Raw genomic sequence first — 23,482 nt, 5'->3', positions numbered from 1 at the left:
AATCATAATAAATCCACTATGGCAATCACTTTTCACACACCAGAGGTAGCTAGCATTAGCCAGCACCAGGTCCGATTAGCCTATTCATCATGCTCTCTGTTATTGGAGTTTGGAGGAGGTGTAGCGCCAAAGGAGGCGTTTACTTCTGGATAAAGAAGTGTGGAAGTGCTTTGATGAAGAATAGGGCTTTAAGCATAGCTGTTGAAAGTGTTAACCCTTAAAAAGCTGATTTCTGTTAGATGATTGTTTTCTTTCTTTCTGTCTTTGTGTCTCTTTCTGGCTGTTAATGGTTCAGATGGGACTATAAATAGATTCTGAAAATGTGTTTATCTAATTTTGTCCTTTGATGATGCGATGCATTCCTTAAGTAATGACCACAGGCTGATCACATTGCAGATTGAATCTTTATGACAATTGATCATTTTAAAACAGGTAATTTGGAAAAGCCATGCACCTTAAAGACAGAAAGAATTTCTCCGAGGCTCTGTATAGTCCTTTTCTAAAAGATAACTAGAAGAGCATTAGATGTAGACAGAGACAGAGAAAAGGAAGCATTGAGCAGTTTCTCTAATGGAGAGTGGAGTTGCTTCAGGGAGATTGATGGTCTGACTCTGATAAGAAAGAATAACATAAAGGAGATGGATCTCCATTATTTTGGGACATTAAAGGGCTTGTAGCTTTAGCAGAAAAGCAAGGAATCATGCTATCAACATTACTCCATTTGTTTGATTTCAAATGCTTGCTGCGCTAATGCAAATATGTTAAGAATTCATGTTGTATGTTGACCAGATCAGTCAATCACATTTATACTGTTATATAAATACTGCAAACCCTGGAATTGGCTTGGCTTTGTTATGTTTTGTATGCAAAAACATTTTCTCAATAATTTGCAATTCAAGATAACTCTCTTTTCTTTCGGTTTGATAAATCTTCCTGATTGGAATAAAAATTCAGATTATTGATTAAGGGTTTGACAGTGTCCACTTGAGTTCTTGTACAATATATAACAGCAAGTTGTATGTGGTTTGTTTTTAAATGCATTGCTTGTGTCCCCTCCAACTGATAATTAACTTAATTAACCCTGACCCACATACCTTTTGAGTAATTTTTTAGAACCCTATATTTTGGTTCTCACCAGAACTCTTGATTAAGTGTCAGATAGTTAATATAAACATATGATTTAATTGAAATGTATTTAAGTATGGATTAATAAAGGCTGCATGCAGATTACCATAAGGGGTACACAATGTTACCAACAAAACCATTAACATGCTATTTTCACTACAAACGTTCATAAAGAGTGCGTACTGTTTGGCATCATTTTTATTGCTGATCAAGAGAAAACATTTTTACATTTTTCCCTTTTCTTCCTTTCAGAGTTTTGTTACAGCACAGGCCATATGTAGACACTTTCTGAGGCACTGACTAGGACGAAGGTAAATATAACATAATTCTCTCTGTTGCTTGAAGAATGTGTCTAAATAATACAAATCTCTGATAAATGTGTCAAATGTCTCTTGGCAAAACACCTCCTCTCAAAGTGTCTTAGAACTGTTAAGACATTGTTAAATTGCTAATTTTCATCTTGGGACTAAGTGTAGTACTAAGCTTTTTGTGTTCTGCTTTAAAATGTTTTTATCAAAAGCGTAACTATGTACTTTCCTGCTAAACACTAATTTTTATGTATGGACTTTTTTTTGTGTGAGTCACCCAGCATAAAGGTGTTTGCTAAAATAATAAAGGAATAAAGATAAACTCACTTGTCATAACAATATTACATTTAGCATGGCTTTCATATAAATATAACTGATGCTATAGGTTCTATGCTTTGGAAACAGTGAAGAGTAATTGTGAGCAACAAAAAAGGAAAGAATTTGTATAATGTGTCTGACCCATCAAGAATGTGTTTTTTTTTTTTTATTCACATAATTCCCACATCTCCACTGAGCACATCAGGCAAGGCAAGACCTATTAGATGAAGTTTATCCTTCTCCTTAGAGTAAGGGAGTTTCCAAAATCCATCACCATACAAACTATAAATCAGTTTTTTAAATGTTCCTGTCCGGAATGGCATAGAAATCTGAGTGACATGCCTTGGCCAGCTACTCCAAGTGAAAGGAAGACCCTGCAGACCAACGTCTTCTCTATTCATAGATGACAACAGAAGCTATCCATGAATAGACTCTTCCTGGAAGTGACATGTGACTATGGAGTGGATTGTTGGATAACAGTGCAGAAATGAATGGGAAACTGACTGGATACATGGAGTGCATTCAGTTGAATTTTGTTTACTGCATGTTTGAATATGCTTGAATTTCATACGTGAATAAGACATTTGTGACAAATACCACATATGTGTGTTCTACAGTGGAAAGTGAACTTTGATTTTTTTTTTTTTTTTTGTTTGTTTTTTTTTGGGGAAACTGCATTTTGATACCATCATTTTGGTTACTAACCATCCTTAGCTTGCACTAATTGTCATCTTTCTCTCACGTACTTTAACATAGAGATTCCTGTATGTGTGTAATATATGCTGTATAATTCTTTAATTTTTGTTTTTGAATTTAATACTTTTAAAATTTTACTTGCAAAGAACTTGTTAGTTTTGTCATGATTATAGCCATCATCAGTATCCACAGTCCTTATTAGGGCTATCAAAGTAGGCAAAAAAATAAGGTTCAAATATTAAAATATATTCAAGCTTAGGTTAACAATTCTGGGAATTACATTTACATTTCTACATCTTTTTTTTAAATACTGTATTATTTAGTAATGACAAAAGTGTCGGTCACAGCAAGAACATCAAACAATAGGAAAATAAAATCCTAGCGGTATTTGAACGACTGTTATTTAAATATAGGAGCCAACTTCTCTAGTAAAGGGAAGCATCTGCACCTCTGTCTCTGTTTTCAGTTAAGTACTGATGGCTAGGTGCACAAGTCAGGGATTCACTCTTGTTTAAGAGTGAATGGGACATAATCAGATGCAAAAATGATACTTTTGGGGCAATATTCTAAACACTGAAGTTTATAGGTAATTTGCATTAAGTAATACTCAACAATGAACATCCCACCTCTATACAGTTAAGAGAACTATATGAGTAAAGCCTGTGGTGAGTTCACTCCTCATGTATACTGAAACATCAAAAGAAAATAATGTACAAAAATGAGTCAACACAGAAACTCAGTGGGCCTGTTTTAGAATAGATTTCATGATTTATTTATTTATTTATTTTCCCCCAAGATTCTGAAAAAGATTTGGAATGATTTTATTCTTAAGGAAATTATTTTTTCTGTGTTTATCATATTGGATATAGAAGTATGGAGGTTTTCTGAGCATTCTTGATTAAGATACAGTAAATTTACATTTGAGCAGTATTGTATAGGCTATAACAATGGAGTTTAATCCGGCACCATCTGACAGATTCATACTCTTAAAGCATAGGGAGGATGCTCCTTAGAGGCAACTTTGCAGTTTGATAACTTTAATATATTTTTAGTTGAAATAGATTTGTGCGATGTGTAATTTTCAGCTGTGCACTGATTGAAGAGTGTATGTTGTGAATCCAATTTGTTATCTGAAATTGTTAGTTGGACTTTCCCATTGTCTCCTAAGATTGTCTGAGTGTGTTTACCTTGAAATTAGTTAATGGAATAAAGAATACTACCAGTATCTTCATTGTTGCTAGCTGCCATGCATTCATATATACAGTAGATTTTGGAAGACTTTTAGCAAAGTTTCTAACTTGTACATAAAAAAATGGTATGTTACTGGAAGATTATATTCAAGCATTGTTGTTGAAAAGGTACATGCCCATTGTTAGTTTAAAGGTATCTAAAGGTCAGCATACCTAATGACTTCCATGAATTAATTGTTGTTTCAAAAGAAGGCAATATATACGATTTATTACATGCACCAGAACAACTGAGATAAGTGTCTTAAATAATTTCCTTTGTTGGCTATTGAGTTTGGGCAACTGATATACCAATGGACTGCTAGTAATTAGGCAGTAGTTATTAATAAGGAGAGTGCAGAAAAAGATAGAACACAATTTCTTTTCCTTGTCTATCCAATCAGATGCTGCTCCATTGCCTTCTGATCCATTCCATATTTTTTAAAGTACAAATATTTATGAAACAATAGTGAAACTGGAAGTTAGACAATGCTGTGCTAACCTGTGCTTTAGATTTTTGTACAGCCATCATTTTATTAAGTGGCTTTTTTGTGTCCCAGACAATCTAAATTGCATTTCAGTATAACTTCACTGGTTCTGAATTGCAGTATAAAACAGAGTTTGTATTGTTTTTACAAGCAGAGGCTTTCCAAGCAGAATATAGCAGTTGGATCCAAGCCATATGTATTGGGTCTAAAACCATATTTGCATTGTAAAGTGAACAGATATCCCTATTCAACTCTATCAAAGCATTTTCTGCATCCAGCGATGGGGAGACTCAGTGCAGGGGTTGATACTGCTTTAAACAACTGTTAAAGGCTTGAAAATAGGTGTCTTCTAACTTCTGTTAATGAATTCAATTTGATCTAGTGAACTTATAGAAGCAAGCACTTCCTCTGTCCTTCTAGCTAAAACATTGGCTGTAATCTTAATGTTGTTTGTTATTGAGTAGTCGCCTTGATGTGGAGGTTATACACGCAGAAGGGTCTTCATTCTCCTTTGAAAAGACAGTAATTGAAACTTGCCGTCATCCTCCCCCCCACCCCCAAGTTAAATATTGTCTTCTCCAGCTTTTATTAATCTATCAAGTTTAAAGATACCCTTTAGACAGACATCTTTTATACAATATGCCTTGGATAGCTGTCTAGACCTGCAGCTTTCTTGAATTTTAAAGGATTTACAGCATCTCCAATTTTAAAGTGTCTTAAAGGTTTGAACAGTATATTGACCTCTAGCAGTTCTGTTTTCCTACTTCAGCTTTTGAAATCTACTCCTTCAGTTTATAAGTTTGGGGTTGTAGAGAAAAGCCAAGCAAAATGACACCTTTTATTGGCTAACTAAAAAGATTACATATGCAGCTGAGGCAACTCAGGCCCCTTCTCTTGCCTGAAGAAGGGGCCTGAGTTGCCTCGAAAGCTTGCATATTGTAATCTTTTAGTTAGCCAATAAAAGGTGTCATTTTGCTTGGCTTTTCTCTACATTCATAATGGCTAACACGGTACAACAACCTAGTACTAAGTTTGGGGTTCTAGTTCCTAGACCTGTCCTATTCAAATGATGGACCACATGTGGCCCAGAAGCAACCTCTAGTGGTCCCGCCAGAGACATAGAGAAAAACGCATTTCGAGAGCCCTCAGAAATTTATATATAAATTCGTACAAGTAATACAGACCATGAATACAACATTCCACATAGCCTAGCAGCATTTAACCGACACTGCGCTGCATTGTTGCGTGTCAGAAGTGTTATTTATTTATTTATTTATTTTGGAAGACGGTATGTGCTGGCCTCAACAGCTGGTCGCGGTATCAACTACATATTCAAAGTTTCTATAATCAATTGTGTGCTGAGTCTTAGTTGTATTCCAGTTTCATCAAGTGAGTGTAAACAAGGGTTTTTGCAAATGAATGGAATTCTTACTCTAATGAGATCCTCGTTACTGACAAGCGCTGTCTTCGTACTAAGCACTTTGAGTATTGTGTAAAGTGCTCTATTAATATAAAGAATTATTATTATATTATCGTCAAATTTGAATTGTTTTTTCACCAAATAAACAAAATGTAGCACAAGGACACTGCCTCTACATACCTTCACAATGCCCCAAACTTGATCCAAATGCAATATATGTGCAACACCAGGCAGTGATAATCACACATGTGGTGATTTAAAATACGACCAAAATGTTTTGTTTTTTTTTTGTTTTTTTTAAAGTGGGGGAAAAAGTCTTGCCATTACCTCAGATTCTGTTCAGTTATAGCTTTTTATTGTTGTTTTATGCACTTTTTGATGTGCCTGTGTCAGATGTGACCTCATTTAAAAGGGAAACAATGAATAAACATTACTATTTTTCAATACATTCATTTGTGTTGGTATAAAATTTATTACCTGCTGCTGAAAATATCTGGCCCAGCTAAATTTCTTGGTTTGAAAATCTGACCCAACTGAGTTTGTAATTGAATAGCCGTGTCCTAGACCAGTGTTTTCCAGCCTCGGTCCTGGGGGCACACTGTGGCTGCAGGTTTTTGTTCCAACCAGATTCCTAATCAGTGACAACACCTGATAGCACTGATCTCATTTAATTAGCTGCTATTATTTTTCTTTTATTCTACATTCAGAAAAGCACAGCAGGATGATTTTTACATTTATAAGACATTTCGAAATATTTTTGCTTTTTCTATAGATTTAAATGCTTAACTCTCTTTTGTTATTTCATTATATTTTGCCCTTTCTCTGTGCAGTTTTTCCCTTCATTGTATCTTATTAATGACAATTAAAAATGAGCAGAGTAGACACGCTGGCAAACACTGAAGAATCAAAGGCTGCAAGTACTTTAGCATCAGACCAACTAATAATGGATTAATTAAACAATTAAAACACCTTGAAAAGTAGAATGAAAATCAAGATGAAAATATTGTTAAAAAGAAAAAAAAATACATTTTTTTCCCCATATAAATGCTTGGTACATTATTTATTTATATATTTATATATATATATACCCCAAACTTAGTTTTGTAATTTCTATATTGTTCCTAAAACACAAAACTTGTTAAATATCAGTTCACTTAATTAGCCCAGGTGTCCAATTAAAAATGGAGCTGGTTGGAACAAAAACCTCCAGCCACAGTGTGCCCCCAGGACCGAGGCTGTGAAACACTGTCCTAGACCATCTAAGCTACGTGATGGCAGGTGCGGGTTTTAACATTTTAAATGAAACAAACCGTGAGTAAAGGGTTAATACAAAATTAACATCATCATGTTTGATTACATCTTGCCTGAAGAAGAGGCCTGAGTTGCCGTAAAAGCTTGCATATTATAATCTTTTTAGTTAGCCAATAAAAGGTGTCATTTTGCTTGACTTCATCCATCCATCCATCCTCTTCCGCTTATCCGAGATTGGGTCTCAAGGGCAGCAGCTTGAGCAGAGATGCCCAGACTTCCCTCGCCACTACATGCATAATGGCTAACACGTTACAACACCCTAGTACTACATCATTACAGTTAAATTGAATAATTGATTCCTTGTTTAAAGTTAAGTCAGAAAAATTAAGTTACATAACTTTGTCTTTAAAGCAGACAAAATATGAAAAATAAACGTTGGCATTATTGCATCTTGCATCTACAGTATTTTGGCACATTCATACTGTATACTGCACTCTGTTGTAAATATAGAGGAAGACATGCTGACCTCATTAGAGTTTTCAATTTTGTGCAAGTATCTCTGAGCACCAAAAGCACTGAAAGCTTAAACACAGAGCCTATTGTATGTGACTTGGCAGGTGTATTTAAGTAATATCCTAATAAACAAAACTAGGAGACTGCAATCTGATCCGGGGTTGTGAGGACCTCACATTGATGAGCTCCTGGATGCTGATCTCCAGTTATGTCATCTTGGTCACATGAGAGTTGTGACTGATTAACCTGTATACTCCCCGAAAATGCCACAGGCTCTGTTCTGATTAAAGTTCACACTGCTATCTATCATTTCCTATGTCGGTGTCTCCTGCACAAAATAGATGTGATTTTCAAAACGTAATATCGTTTACTTCGAAATCATTTGCATTTTTCCATCATCTTCTGAGACCAGCAGTTAAAAAAAATGTATTTTTCATGCCTCGTTTTGTTTTGAATATACCCAGAGTCATTTCCTGTTGAGGTTCTGTTCTGATTTGTAAATTAGACATACATTTATTTGTTACATCTGCTTTCCAAGTACAAAATGAAAAATGAATGCAAAGCATTGGCATAGTTAAAGAGACTGTATGGTGATCTGTTTATGGGAAAAAAAAGTATTGGCTGGTAACATAGTGGGTCTTCATAATGGGTCTTCATTTTTTTCTGATTTGCTTTTATCCTTACATGACTTACTAATTGTTTCAGCTTTATAATATAGTGTATTTTCCACCTGTGTTTCTAGGCACTGCTTGTGTTAAATATTTATGATACATTTCCCAAGAATAGCACAGTATTTAAAATTCTTGATTGTTTGGTATTACTAGGGGGCTTCGACCCCAGCTTGTTTCGCTTGCCAACCCCCCCGGCCTGTACTATGTGGCAGCCAATTCGTGTCTCTGCCACTCGCGTATGTGGATTTCACTTTGACCGAACAATAAATCTTTTAATTCTCGCGGATACGTCTCTTCATTGGGAAGAAGCACTACTTTTCCCTTATTGCAACACAAATTAGATGATCTACAAGTCTCCGACTTAAAGTTTAAATCAGAACAATATATTTGATCTGTTTTCACTGTTCCATTATTTCACTGAGTAATAATTTCTGTTAGCACTAATGCAACCTTTACTTTTATTTTTTTGAGACTTTCGAATTTTAGTACTTTCATCTCTAACCTGCTCTGCTTGTGTATTCCGCCAGCGTTTTTGAAACTCTTTACAATGTTCTACTTTGTCATCTACTCTTTGTCTTTTATTTCCGGGCCCGGGCATGGTTAAATATCTTGGCACAAAGTCTCATCTCGCGGGACTTGAAAGTATCTCCCCAGGATTTTTCTTTTATAATAGAGAGATATTGTAAAACCCGATTATTGACTGATATGTTCTTAATCTTATTTCTATACAGATCATTGTTGTTCTTCGATGATACTGTGTCCTTACTAGAAAATAACAGTGTGAAAGCTGTCAAAATTGTGCTTTGGTAATATTGCTTTGCACATTAACTACATGTTCATAACTAACTCAAAGAAATGATCATTTTAGCTTGTCTTCCTGCTCACATCCTTATTTCTGTTCTTATTTTGGATAGAGCAATTCTGTTTCTAGCCCTCATTGTAAATGATGTCACCTAGCACCAGTTAGGTCATACATTTTAAGCCCATCCTAAATTTCAACCACGTTGGGAAACACATTTACTTGTCTATTAAATATTGTTTGATTTACAAGTATTCCCAATCCTCTAACTGCCATTTTTTTAGATTATAATTGGCAAAACTAGGCTGTGTACCAATAAACTTTCAGTGATTTCCTACAGTCTGTTGTTTAGGACATCAGCGGATTCTTATTTTCCCTTCATAGCTCAATTGAAAAGCACCATCTTATATTGTCTAAAGCTTGGGAAAAAACTTTTTTTGTGGAACAGTGGAGAGTATTTTAAGAAATTGCTGATGATTTATTAATGTTATTCTTAAACAAGTCTGCTGGGCTCCTGTCTTTTGTTTTACCTCTGCTATTCTACTCTATATGAGGAAGTGTTTTATAATAGGCATTTTTTTTTCTTCAAATAGTTCTTTTAACTTGGTAAGGGTGGAGCATTATGATTCATTGCTGTTTATCTTTGCCTTTGAAATGTTAAATTTATTGTATTTTTAATTGGACTGTGTTTTACATCTTGTAATATGGCTGTTAGCATTGTCTGATTCATTTGGTTTTAATTTTTAATTTTAGTGTGATACATATTTTCTGAAACTTAAAAATCACCTATGCTGTAATTTAAAGAAAAATTCTTTTAATTGAACTACACATCCTGCCTAGTATCCAGTGCTGCTGGGATATACTCTGGCTTCCTACTGGAATTGGATTAAGTGAGTTCAGTAATTTTTATGTGTGGAGTGATTTTTTTCTTCATTACACAAATCTCTTTTACGACTGAAGTCTCACTTTTTTGGAAGAAGGATTTTCACTTTATTTTACTGGATTTGCCTTCATTTTTGTTAAATCTAAATGTAATAACGCCTTGTTTGTATGAAGCAATTAAAGACTGCAATTTCAGAACATCATATGTAACTCTTCAGCTCTATTGATTTGGAATGTAAGGATGTACTTAATTAATCAACTTAAAAATCTTGAATGCAAGGTTTCCATTTTCTTTTGTTGCTAATGATGTTTATAACACCAAGTTTGTTTTAGTAATAGATAAAATCATTTCAAGTGCACGCTTCTCTGGACATGCAAAGTTGGTTTTAGAATGGTTGGCTGGCTGAAATAGTGCAAAAATGCATTCGTACTCACAATCGCCTAGTTTTATAAACCGACTGACCAGTCTTAAGTTCTTGCATCTGCAATGAGTCAAGGAATTCTTTCTAGTAAACACAAGTTTTTCTGTTTAAAGATAGATGAAATAGGTTTAGCTTATATCAGAAGCGCAGCTGGGAGTATTTGTAAAGTTTCTGTGGATCTTGAAATATTAGTATTATAATACAGAACTAGAATCTCATTTATTTTGTTGTAGTTGTGATAAGCTAATGCATGCTAATACAGATACAACAGCATGATACTGTACAGTCTAGTATAAGTTTGCAGTCAGCAGAATTTGCACTTGTGCAAACACCCAGATAATCGCCAGCTATGCAAATCCTTTGGCTCATTGTTATTTACGTTTAAACCATTATGCTAGCAGGCTGAATGCAAAATGCAGAGAAGGTGGAACTCTGATGAAATGGTAAATGCTCAGAACTGCATTTTCCTTCACATTTGAACATTTTTCCTTATCTGCATGTTTAAAGTTGATAATTAACATTTTGAATAGGGTTAGAAGCATTTTTATAGTCTTGGAGTTGTATTTTTCAAATTAATGCAAATGTGGTTTATATTTGGTGGGAAAAATCTCTTTAATCTTACAGTATCAAGTCTGTAATCTTTATGCAAGTAATATGAGACATGACACAATTAGTATTTTTTGTGCTTATGTTTAAATCTTAGGATCTTTACAACTTTGTGTGAGTAGCCTTGAATGCTGTTTCCTTTTCAATCATTCAATATTTATTTATAAAGTACATTAGAACCCAACTAAGTTTGACCAAAGTGCTGCACATAAACAAAATTAAAATCAACTTCACAATTAAATCAATAAATATATTAAACATATAAAAGTGTTAAATTAAAAGTAAAATGCAAACATAAAACATACCAAACCATTTAAAGACTATAATAAAAATATGACAGTTCTATCTTTAAATATCCATATGCCAATGAGAAAAGAAAATATTTTAATTATGATTTAAAAAATGTCAATAATGTTTAAGGGTGACAGTGTTTTTCTGTGACTACCCTATTCTATGCAATAGTCTACTTACATTTTGTCTTTAAATTCAGAAGAAAAAAATCCCTTTAAATTACTAATTTTTGATTCAGAAAATTTTTATTGGTATTTCTTTTTGTGTATTCTTTTAGTTAGATTGCAGCAATGATTGAAGCACAAAATAGAATTTGCATGTTGGAGGTAATCATTAAGGTTGAAAATGAATGTCTACTTCCTCGACAGTTAAATAGACACATTAACAAAATAATAGCACGTCTTTAGTGATACTATCATTTGGGCACATTATGTGTTAATTTTCGAGTCTTGCATAAATGCAATAGTTTAAGCTTTTTATATTTATCCACTGTTTTGAGGCATGTATTTGTTCTATGTTACTGCTGGATAAAGTAAATTTCTATCTGCCATATAGTGCCTTTAACATCTGTCTTGTCTGTCTGTCTGTCTGTCTGCTTTGATTAGTGTTATTATTTGTCTGCTTACATGTTTGATATGTGCTTTGGATCATATTGTATTGGTATTAGTACTAAAATACCAGAGGGTAGACTCTTCCAGTAACTCACTTTGAATTATCACTTTAAATTGAATAAGTACTTGTTTTTTTAGTTAAAGCATACCCAAGTTTAAACTATGGCTGCAAAAGACCACATTAATGAAGGGAGTAGGTATGGTTTACAATTTAACTTGTGTTGAATTTGATGTCTGTTCATTAATGTGTTTAATCCAGCATGACATTCAAAAACTAGGCCAGTCAGATGGAATTTGTTTCTTTTGTATTTGCATTATTTTTTTTGATAGATTGTCTTCTTGAAAAACTGGGTAGTTATTTGTTTTGCTGAAAGTCTCTAAAGAAGAGTCATGTTTACACAGCCAAGCATTTGTTATTGTTGAAATGTATTAATTTGCCACCTTCTACTTTGGGGAAAAGTTTTCATTCAGTGATTATGTATTAGTAATAAAGATATATGTGTATACAGTTGAATAGCTGGGAGCCCTCCAGGGATATCTGTTTATCTGGAATAGTGACATAAAGCCAAGTACTAATATTGCACTTTTAGGAAGAAACAACTGAAGATATCAAAGTAATCGGAAAAGGACAGAACATGTGTCTACTGCACTACTAAGCCAACTTCTATAGACCTGACGCTTTATTTTTCTGCTGGAGGTGCTCACCCAATTTTCACATGCCTCCTTAGTTGGCTCTTCAAAAAATACATATTTAATCATTTTTAAAAATATTTTTTGAAGTCATCTCTACTGTGTTTGTATGCAGTTTGTATTCCAGTTATGATCAAGATGTTCTAAGACTTAGCCTTTATTTTTAATCCTTTTTAGCTTGTCCCTTAAGGTAAGGTCATGTGAATACCGAAACAGTGGTATCACAAGTACTTTTTTTTTTTTCCCCTCCAGCCAAAAATTCTTGAATGGAGACAGCATTGTGTTAAGGGGGGCATTGCTATCACTGAAAAAGAAAGATGTGCCTGCCTTTGAATGCACCTTTTTCAACACTAGCTTAAAGTATGTATAGGGGACACGATTTATTGATACAGTGGTAGCTATGCTTCATTCATACCTGTAATATGTAAAATCTTAGAACTTTTGCTAACACCTTGTGTGTGTGTGTATGTACAGGTATATATTGTGTGTGTATGTATGTATGTATGTATGTGTATATATTTATATATATATATATATATATATATATATATATATATATATATATATTTATATATATATATTTATATATATATATTTATATATATATTTATATATATATATATATATATATATATATATATATATATATATATATATATATATATATATATATATATATATATATATATATATTTATATATATATATATATATATATATTTTATATTTATATATATTTATATATATTTATATATATATATATACACACACACACACACACACACACACACACACATATATGTGTAGCCACCAACACAACAGACCAGAACCAGGCTGTCTGTTTGCTTTTCCATTACAAGTAAGTATGCTAAAGCAGGCAAAAGGTGTGCATTAATTACATGAAATATAGTAAGTAATGAGTTCCTGCACACTTACTAACACAGAGTACTGTTGTGCTAAATATACTTTTGTTTTTGAGCTCATTCCATTTTTATGTTGCCATTGAATATAATACTAATTTATTACAGCCTCTTTGATGCATATTTTTCTGGTTCTGTTATGGAGCATGATTTCCAAAAATGATGATGAACCGTCTTACTAGCCCCCAGTGCAATAAGTGTTTGAACATCAACGGTGATCCAGGATTCCACAAAAACAAAAAAAAAGAAAACAATTAAATGACAAAGAAATGTGCTTCAGAGTGGCACTATAAGAAATAATGTTTTGTCTGCAGTCTTGTTTTTTGAAAGGCAACATAAGCTGAAACCATTATGTCCTAATGGCTCTATTGATACAAGTTTCATATATGAATTACAAACCAACCAAATCATCAATAAAGCCAGCAGTGGAAATAAAACCTAATTACTGGTACTAAAAGAAAAGTAGTACTAGAAAGTTCCAATATCTGTCGTTTAGTACTCATCTTGGTTGATCTCACAGCCTAAGCCGTGCATTTTTTTTTTTTTTTGTAAAATTAGTTTAAATACAAAACTTTGTCACACTGTCACTTGAAAGGATTATTATACATTATCTTTAATTACTGTAGAAATCAGTAACCATACATCTTGAAGTAGTAGTTACATGCTTGTACTTCTCATATTTGTTTTACGAATAAGCTTGCACTGCTAAAAAGAAATGCACATCTAAAATTAAATATTGCCCTGAGAAATATCTGTGGCCAGGAAAGAATTTCTTTTCTTTCTGGGAAATGAATGTGTTTATTTTTTGAATAAGAGACTTTTGAGTTTACAAGGAAACTCAGTAGTCTGTAGTTGAAGATTTTGCGATTTTGTTTAAAGTATCCACAAAAGCAGCAACTTGAACCTAATCAAAGTTATATATTCCCTGAAATAACAATGTAATTAGTGGAGTTGTGTACCCTGACCTCTGAGTTGCAATGATGTACTGCAGTTTTGAAGCCAGCACTTCTTAATCTGCAGCCTTTTTGTTCCTTTTGAAACTACCACCTCTTAGGTTTTGTTGTATTCTTAGTGATTTGCAGACATTGGCTTCTGATTTTTGAGCAGGTACAGTACATGTTTTGTAAGACAGAATTGTTTTCATATAAGATATGCTCATAACCAACTTGATGGCTTAATGCAAGCAAACACAATCAGTTGTCAGTTTCAAACCTTGAAGTCATCATATCTCTCCAATTTTTGACCACCCAGTTTCCCTGGGATTACAATAAATGTTTCTTAATTAGTCAGAAACACAGGTCTACTGCTGATTTGTAACTACTTCCAAGAACCAGAAATGTTCTATATCAAATCAAAAATATGGCCATTGGAGAAGACTATTAGTGTAGGCAATTGTTTTTTCATACTGATTGAATGTGGCACATTTACAAAATCTTATCATTGATTTTCCTGAGCTGATTGCTAATTTATTTTCCTTTGTTACATTGCTTGTAACAGTGTATCTCCACATTGGTTGTTAATTTGCATTGAAACCACAGTGAGTTAATAAAAAAAAATTAGCCGTGTGCATGTTTGGCTGATTAATAATGGCAAATTGGCGCTGTATAAGTGAGTATGGCCAGTGAAAAGCTGACACTCCACCCAAATGTAGTTTGTGTTTTGCACCCAATATTACTAGAATATACTTCAGCCTCAGTGACCCTGATTTTGAAAGCCAATGATGGATGAATGATAAATGACCTAAGGTTATACTGTGCTTCATTTTTTAAACTAATCTGATTCATTTTTAAGCTCATTTTAAAAGGCTTATGGATAGCTAAAACCAGTAACAAGGCACAGTCGTGCATAAACCTGTAGGAGTTTAGGACAGTCTGCCTAACTGCATCTCTTTGCAATATGAAAAGATTCTGGAGTTTCCAGAGAAAGCCCATGCAAATACGAGTGTGCAGATTTCCCACAGTGCACACAAGTTAGGAATGATATCAAGCTTCTAACTTTTATGAGTCATTTAAAGCTGTCAGATTGCAGGCTGAGAGATTGTAGTGAGTCTTACACAACACTGTATATAAACTTAAACTGTATATATAAACTTAAAAAAATAATGACTGCATGTACTTTCAGAGGGCTGATTTTTAAATTTGTAATTTGGCAGTGTATTATTAATTTAGTAATCTTTTTATTGGTTTACGCTGTGGCAATAGTCAGTTTTGAAAATATTAATTATAAACTATTGACATTTCACGTATAAAATAATGTACAAAAATGTGAATAATAATGTAAAAAAGACTAAAGCGTGACTTCGACTCACCCACTGGCACTTGTCAAGGGTTAAAAATAAATAAATAAATAAACCAACACAATCTCTGAACTTTTGATTTTTGGGAGAAATTATTTCTTTAATAGATTGACCATTTAAGACTAATATGAATATTATGAAAAATAGTGTTGGGTAGCAATTAACTTTGTCCTGAATTATTAAGCATCCTTAAAGACACACACTTATTAAATTATGATTGGCATAATTTGTACTACAATTACAAATGAGCAAAAAAAGTTTTCTGCTCCCCAGTATGGTTGGACCTGTATGCTTAGACGTTGATTAGATTGGCTTCAGAATGAGGGTTCTTTGTGTGTATGGCTGTCTTTCTGATGATGCTTTACTGTGTTACATAATACACTCAAGGTGTATTGACATGTGTGTTAGCATCTAACAGTGCATTGTGAGCTCAGCTGCTTCAGTCTGGCTTATCTAGTTGTTAACTTCTAAAACCAATCAGTGAATAATTTCAGGGGTTGCTGGTTATGTACAGCAGTAGATTGCAGCTTCTGCCTGTGAAATAAACCTTGCTTTAGCCAAGGCATCAATATCATGTTGGCCATTGCGCATATATTACCATAGTGATAAACATGCATGAAAAGCAAATTACATTTATGTGGCCTTAGGTGATGGAATTAGGGTGAGTTTATTACTTTTAAAAACTATTTCAGCCCCATGATTGATCTGCCAGAAGACCAGTACTAATGTAGCAAAGCCTTCTACCCAACCTGAATTTAGGTTTCATGCATGTGCAGTACCATGGTTTATTATTTTTTTCCTCCACCATCCTCCACAATGTTTATTCTGCATTTAGACATCTTGGTTTAATATATTACTTTAATGGTAAGTTACATTTGCATGTCATACCAGAATTTAAAATTAATAAAAAACAAAACTAAATGTTAAAAACTTATACCTGTACTTGTCCTAAATATCTTTCATTTAAATATATACAATATATAAAATAACATTAAGTGCAACTGAAAAAACTATCTGCGCACACATTTTAGGTGTAGTACCGTATTGTAGTTTTTCCATAATGAAATGGTCACCCTACTGGGCACACAGTGATTGATAGAGAGGCAGAGAAACAGAGAGGGGAGAGATAGAGAGATCTTGTCAAGGACACCTGATGGAGAGATGGAACCCATTAAGAAATTGCTGTGCTCTGGGCAGTGTCAGCGAGGGCCCCTTAGCTCTTTACTCATTTTTGAAATGTTTTTTCTTTGAAATGATGGATAGCAGAGGGTTTAGGGGTATCTTTGGTCTTCTGAGTGCTTGGTGGAGGGTTCAAACAGGGCGGAAAGGTCAACTTTAATGTTCTGTGGTATGTCTATGTGTGTGTATTTTTTTTTTACATTTTTAATACAAAGACAAATGCTGAATATATTAAACACAGATGGAGCCTTGTTTAATTTTATCTGCAAAGTTGGATTTCTAAGGATCCTTGTTGTCACAGCTTACACGTTTAGTGAAAATGCTTAGAGGGCTAGCAAACCCCAAAAGCACACTGTTGTCAACATTTACAGCTGAATTTGTACTTACTAATCCGTACTGTGTGGTGGCTGTGTGTGTGGTCCTGTGGCATACGCGGCTTTTATTCATTAGCATCAAATCTGCCTCATTGAGCTTTAGCTGCTGGTTATGTGTTGTTTTTAGAAAATTACATCACACTATATGAATCATATAATAAAAGTAGCAAGACAGTGTCTATGTGTATTTAAAACCACAGTGTTCTCATGGTTAAAATTGAAAATCTGTAACTTGTGAAAAGATTAATTCTGAATTCAAAGAATGATTGGCTGCTAATTGAAATGAAGCACTGATGACTGTCTTCCTTTGGATGCTGCAGATATTTTTTTCTTTTGTAAAACATGATTACTGTATACTTGACTGATTTACATTATTCTGAGGAAATGTTATTGTGGCCAAGTTTCAAAAGTTTACCGGCATGCCTGTTTTCCAGTTTATTCTAAAATTGAGCAGCTCATATGTAGCAAATTACCTGAAATTGTCTAAAGGTAAGCAGTAAACTGCCTGAGGTTTAAAAAAAAAAAAAAAAAAGTGTATTATCAAATAGTGAAAAAGTAATGTAATTTTAAGAGTTATACATAAGGGACTCTTTCAGGGAACAAGCAATTTACACTCTGCTCAGCAACTTACACGCATTACAGCTTTGATGATGCAAACAATTAGTACAAGTGACCCAAATTTTGTTAATTACTTACCTGTATAAAAGCAGTGTTGGAACAAACTGCATTGCTACACCCCCCAAAGCATTATTTGGACAATATTGCACAGTATGTTGATATCATAATGGCGAAAAAAGGCAGTTCACAAAAGAAGACAGATAGGTAGACCGTTATAACCTTTAAAAGTGAAGGTCAGTCCTTTAGAGGAACTGAAAAGAAAGTCATATTGTCAGTGAGTACAGTTTCTGACACCATTGAAATGAACTTGGAAGCTGGAGAAAACTCTGACAGAATCGGAAGACAAGCTTCTGACAGTCCTCAGCTTGTGTGATCGGCACCTCAAGGAGTCTAAATAGGATCAATGAAGTGAGGTTGCATTTTCTTTAAGTTAAAGTTTGAATGACATTAACTCTACATAGTCTTGGACTGGATAAGAGTTTAGAAAATGGATGGATGTGCCAGTTGTCCCGTTCAACCTCTGCTTTATATTTATTTGGAGATTCTGTTTGCTTTACTAATGTTCCAGTCAAAGTAGGCATAAGCTAAATGATTGTATCATATGACTATTACATTGTATGAAAAATGGGACTGTGGCAATTTTAAGGTTCTTAAAACCTTAATAAAAGCAGACTAAATACTTTTATTCAGGAGATCAGTTAACATTTCTTGTTTCTGAAAAGAGCAACTGTTTTTATTTTAGACTGCAGCATCTGGAGCAACCCAACTGTAAGTCTGTCAACACACAGCACCGCATCACACAGCTTCCAAATGTGGAACTAACATGTGCCAACTGCGGAGTCCTCTGGAATTCATCTGTGGTTGGCTGTGGGCAACCATGCAGTGGGAGTCTTTTGTGATGATTTCTGGCAGCTTGTCTTGGGTTTACACAAGTGAAATGTGATTGCAAAATACTTTCTGAATAAATGAGATTTGGATTTAATTTCTCATAAGCTTTGTACTAAAGGAATCTCTCATAATATGAAAAACACAAGATTTCTTTGATATTTTGGTCACCTTTAGAGTGGCATTTAGAAAGAATTAGCTGCTAGCCAACAGTCATCAGTTGCCCTTTTAGCTTTAGTTTTAGAAAAATGTTCTTTCTCTCTGCTGTATTTTGCTTCTTTCTTATAGACGGTCTACTGCAGTGATTTATGCTATGTACAGTAGATATCATCAAGTGTTTGAAGAGGGTCTTCCAGGGCATTTAGCATATACTGAAATTATTGACATCTTTTGAATTCTTAAATTTCCTTTACTGAAACTTGCTACACATCATGATGTATACAAAATTCAGTGGCATGACATTTATTTATTTATTTTTGTAATTTTAATGTCATAAGACACAGTTAAGTTTTGGGGAAGGTTATGTCACATGTACCTGTAAATACCTTCTTGTCAGGTATAAGTATTTTGAACATTTTAGTAACTGTAAGTGATTGGTACAATTCAGGATACTTGCTGATAATTAATACAATTTGATAATGTATTGGGTGGTCTATATTTGCCCTGCTGTGGACTGGCATGAAACATTAAATGTTAAATGTGATTTATTATCACAATGCATCTAAATTAAACTAAGTGCTAAATACTACAGTATCAATCATGAAGCTCATTTTAAACATTTAAATAAGTTTCAGTACAGATATGTTGCCAGTACGTGTATCATAGATATGCATCTTTTCTTCCATGTTCAGTTTTTCATGGACTTCATGAAGTATAATCCAAAGACCTCCACAGTTCAACTATTTTGGTAGATCATCTTGTTCTTCAAGATGTAAATGTTTTCCTGCTTCTAGCCTAATTTATTTTGATGTCAAATGATTGAAAGGCCAAAAGTTTACAAATGCAGTGAATTATAAGACAACATCTTTCTTCATATACAGTAGTTTTTACATGTGTGTAAAACTTGCTGTTTTGAATGCATCATGGTTTATGATTGCTAGCTAGTTCTCTTTAGTTGCTGAGTGAAACACTTTCAGCATTTTTAAAGTGTTAGGGTTTGGTAAATTGAAGACTTTTGGGCAAGGAGGCTACATTTTGTCTGACACAAATGATGCCTAATTCATTCCTGAATGGCAGGTTTGACAAAAGAAAAGTAAAAATAACTCCCAAATCCAACTGAAGAGTTAATGATTTGTGTCTGTGGGGTAGCAAAAATGAGTTTGTGACCACAGGAACAAGGCATTTACATAAATCTGGAAACCTCAGACCTTGGCTCTTCCCACAAACCTCACCCCCCTACCCCCCCCCCTTCCTTTTTAACATTAAATTTCATCTGAGCAATACTTTCCTTCTACACAGCTGAGTAAACAAAAGTGCTGAGTTGTCATGTTTTCAGCAAAAAAAAAAAAAGGAGCAAATAGAACAAGCTCTCAAGTGGACATGCAGACAGTTTCTGCAAATTGTAAATGTTAACCAATGTTAAGTGTCAGTATATGTGTTATGATTCTTAAGTTTTTGTTTAAGAAGGTTCTGTGTCTCTTTTTTCCTCTATTTTGTTTTACTGCTTAATATAATTTCATGTCTTAATTGGTTCCAGATGGACTTTTACTGTGTTTGTTTTTATTGAGAATACTTTACTTTGAAAGACAGACATCTGCATGTCTAAATTCACATCACCACTATTTTAGGTTTTAACAGACGTGCCAAGTATGAATTGACTACAGTTTTTAGGTTAGAACTATGTTAGTGGGATGGCATAAATTGTTACATTATTATTTCTTCAAACTAATATACAATATATGTAATAATTGAATGGGCTGAAATTTGGCTTACCAATTGTGCCTACACAGCTACTAGCTGCTGACAGTGTCTTTGGTGTGTTCCGGTATCACGTCATTGCATCCTGTGCAATGTTGTAATGGCATTCCATGGATGCTCCGCCAGCCACACTTGTCATTAAGTAATAGTTTATATTGACCAGATAAAAGCAAACTCTGTCTACATGCAAACAAGCATTTCACAGTCTTGCTTCCATCCGTCATTCAGGAAAATGCTCTGTGATGTTGACAGTATGTGGCTGTCATTTGTGTTGCTCAGTGATTCCTTAACAGACATTTGTAAAACATGAGTTTCTTTGCTGAGTATGTAACTTTTTAGAGACATCCTTTTCAGAGTAAGCGGCTATGACCACATTTCAGATAGACGAACACTTGGTGCTCACCCTAAATCCCTCTTTCCAATAGAGAACCACTTAGTGCCTACGCAGATGTTGTGTTGTCATTTGGAGCCATCATCTTCTTTCTCAAATGGTTTTAGATGTGGCTTTTTCTCACCTGGATGGTGTTCCTTTAACTCCTGAAAAATGCTGTAATATTTTGATTAACATTGTATATCCCTTGGTTCACTCCAAGCCTGTTTTATACATGGGTTGATTTCAGAATTTATAAATATATATGTCATTGAAGGGTCCAAATTTAATCAAGTAAGAAAATGAATACCTGATCTTACACGCAGGTTTGTTACAGGACTTGGTTAGCTGGTTTAAAAGTTGGAGCAGTTTTACATTTTGTAATTACTTCATGTAAGAGTTTATCAGAATTTTATTAATATTTGTATAATAGCGAATCAGCTGTGGTAATAGAATTTTATTACATGTACTAGTAGTGTATATGAAATGTTTGTTTGCCATTTTACAGTATCATATGCTGACATTGCTTTCACAGAGAGTAGATTGAGACTCAAATGTGCTGCTGTTAGCTGTTTGATGTGAGGGCTCTGTGAATAGTTGGATTTCAAGTTTCTTAAAACTAGAATTACCAGAGCCTATGAAAAAACGCGTAGATCTGTCCTACCTTAAATCGTTTCTCACCTCTCCGTCAGCGTCTTTTGTCCTTTAAATGTGTTGATAAGCAGCAAGCAGTCTGCTATCACATCCTTCCACCCCGCACAGTTTTCTCAGCTGAAGTCTGTTTACCTGCGTGTCAGTTGCTTGGAGTTGAATAGAGTGATAAGTCAAGTAAAATCACACCATTTATAAATACTATATTGTTATTTGGAACACATGCATTTCATGTGTGTTCCGTGTCTACAGCGATCTATGTAAACACATTGTTAAAAAAGAAATGTTTTTCATGTTTTAGTAATAATTGACAAAATGTAGACATGAAGTTTATAATGCGTGAAGCCCGAAGTCCAAATATCAAATAAACACTTTCATGAAAGATACAAATAAAACCGAACAAGTGCGCTTTTATTCAAAAAATATAACTGCAGAAAAACAACACGCATTAGTGTGCAACATTGACACACATTTACTATGACTGCTTCGGTGGCGCGGCTGTATCAACTGTTGACTGGTAATCAAAACTTCAGGGGTTCGATTCCCGTCGAGTCTGTTTTGAGAAGTAAGCTGCACGTATTTTTACTATTTTAGAATAAAAACATACATTTGATTTTAGTCTGTAACAGCCAGTGTAAATGTATGATACTTGTAAAGGTTAGCTTTTTGTATTTTTATTATTATTCAGTTTCATTCTCTCAGTCGCGTTCACGATCCTGCCACACCCTACCCCCCCACCCCATCTGATGCTGCTGTTTTCACATAAAGACGCACTATAGCTCTGCACCGGGACGGATCTATAAGTTTTTTTCGTAGGCTGTGGTAATTCTAGTGTTAATAACAACATTTTTTCAAAGGATTAACTGATGGAGGTTTAAAGTCTATGCTGAAATCTCAAGCTAAAATATTTGTTTGCATTTGGTTTTATTAGGTAGCAGGTCACTGTGGCACTTCGCTAATAAAAAACACCGTCACAGAAATATTGAATCATTTTAATCTTTGGATAATGCAGCCATTGCAGCATAAAGTGTCACTGAGCCATTTTTCATATATATCTACATTAGCTAGGTTGTGTTTATTTTATTGACATAGTAGTGAGTTGCTGTGACTTAGGTTCATGCAAGATGCTGCTTGGCCACAGAGACGACTTCTGGATGGGGTGGAGGCAGAAGCCAGCTGTTAGCATGTAACAAGATGTGCAACTGTAGTCTGGTACTTTATTCCTTAGTATACATGTTGCTTAAACAATATCATTACTGCTGTATTGAATAAGTAAAGAATAACATTATTAGTGAAATGAATAAATTAATATATATCTAATGTCGTAACTTATAATATGGTGATGCTCATTCATGTATGTACATCTGGCCTGTTTCATCCCATGTGCTGTCCCAAAGTGTTCTTGCTTCAGTGTGCATGACTGCACTTGTTTCAGCTGTAGAATGAGTGAAAGAAAAAAATAGATAACTTGAAATAATCACTCTCAAGGTTAAATTTGAAGCAGCAAACTAATTCAAAGATGAAGTCACATATCATGTTTTCAGTTTCACAAATTCACCAATGCTTCTTAATGGGAGATTTGTATATTTCAAAAATGTATATGGCAGGCTTAATTTGAGATATCTTAACAAAAATGTAACTGTCATGACAAAATTGGTCCTCTGGGAGCCCATTTGTTTAATGCAAACAGGCAGACAGACAGTTATAGCCGTAGCAGTAGGCGTTTTAAACATTATATACAAACACACCTAAACACAAAGAAAGAAGCTTGTCAGTGCATTTAGATTTAAGTGGAAATTTAATTGCATTAATGATTCTGATGTATCGTGTCCATTTTACTGTAGAGAAACACATTGAGCCTGTAAAACAGAAGGAAACTCTACTGTGCTGGGTAACATCATTAGGCATACAGCTAATTTAAGAGTACACTATGATCAAGTGCATCCTTGCTGGCAT

The 23,482-nt window shown here is 34.2% G+C and overlaps 1 protein-coding gene across 1 annotated transcript in view; it reads left to right on the top strand.

Moving 5' to 3' along the window:
- raraa (retinoic acid receptor, alpha a) overlaps positions 1–23,482 on the top strand; it is a 270,178-nt gene that overhangs the window by 87,709 nt on the left and 158,987 nt on the right. Inside the window, exon 2 of the mRNA XM_039740824.1 lies at positions 1,378–1,436. The gene's annotated coding sequence lies outside the window, so the exon portion shown is untranslated. The remainder of the gene's footprint in view (positions 1–1,377; positions 1,437–23,482) is intronic.

The sequence above is a fragment of the Polypterus senegalus genome, chromosome 17, assembly GCF_016835505.1.
Source record: "Polypterus senegalus isolate Bchr_013 chromosome 17, ASM1683550v1, whole genome shotgun sequence".
In the NCBI taxonomy this organism is placed as follows: Eukaryota; Metazoa; Chordata; class Cladistia; order Polypteriformes; family Polypteridae; genus Polypterus; species Polypterus senegalus.
Note: the sequence above shows the minus strand (reverse complement) of the source record. Positions and strands in the feature narration are given on the sequence as shown.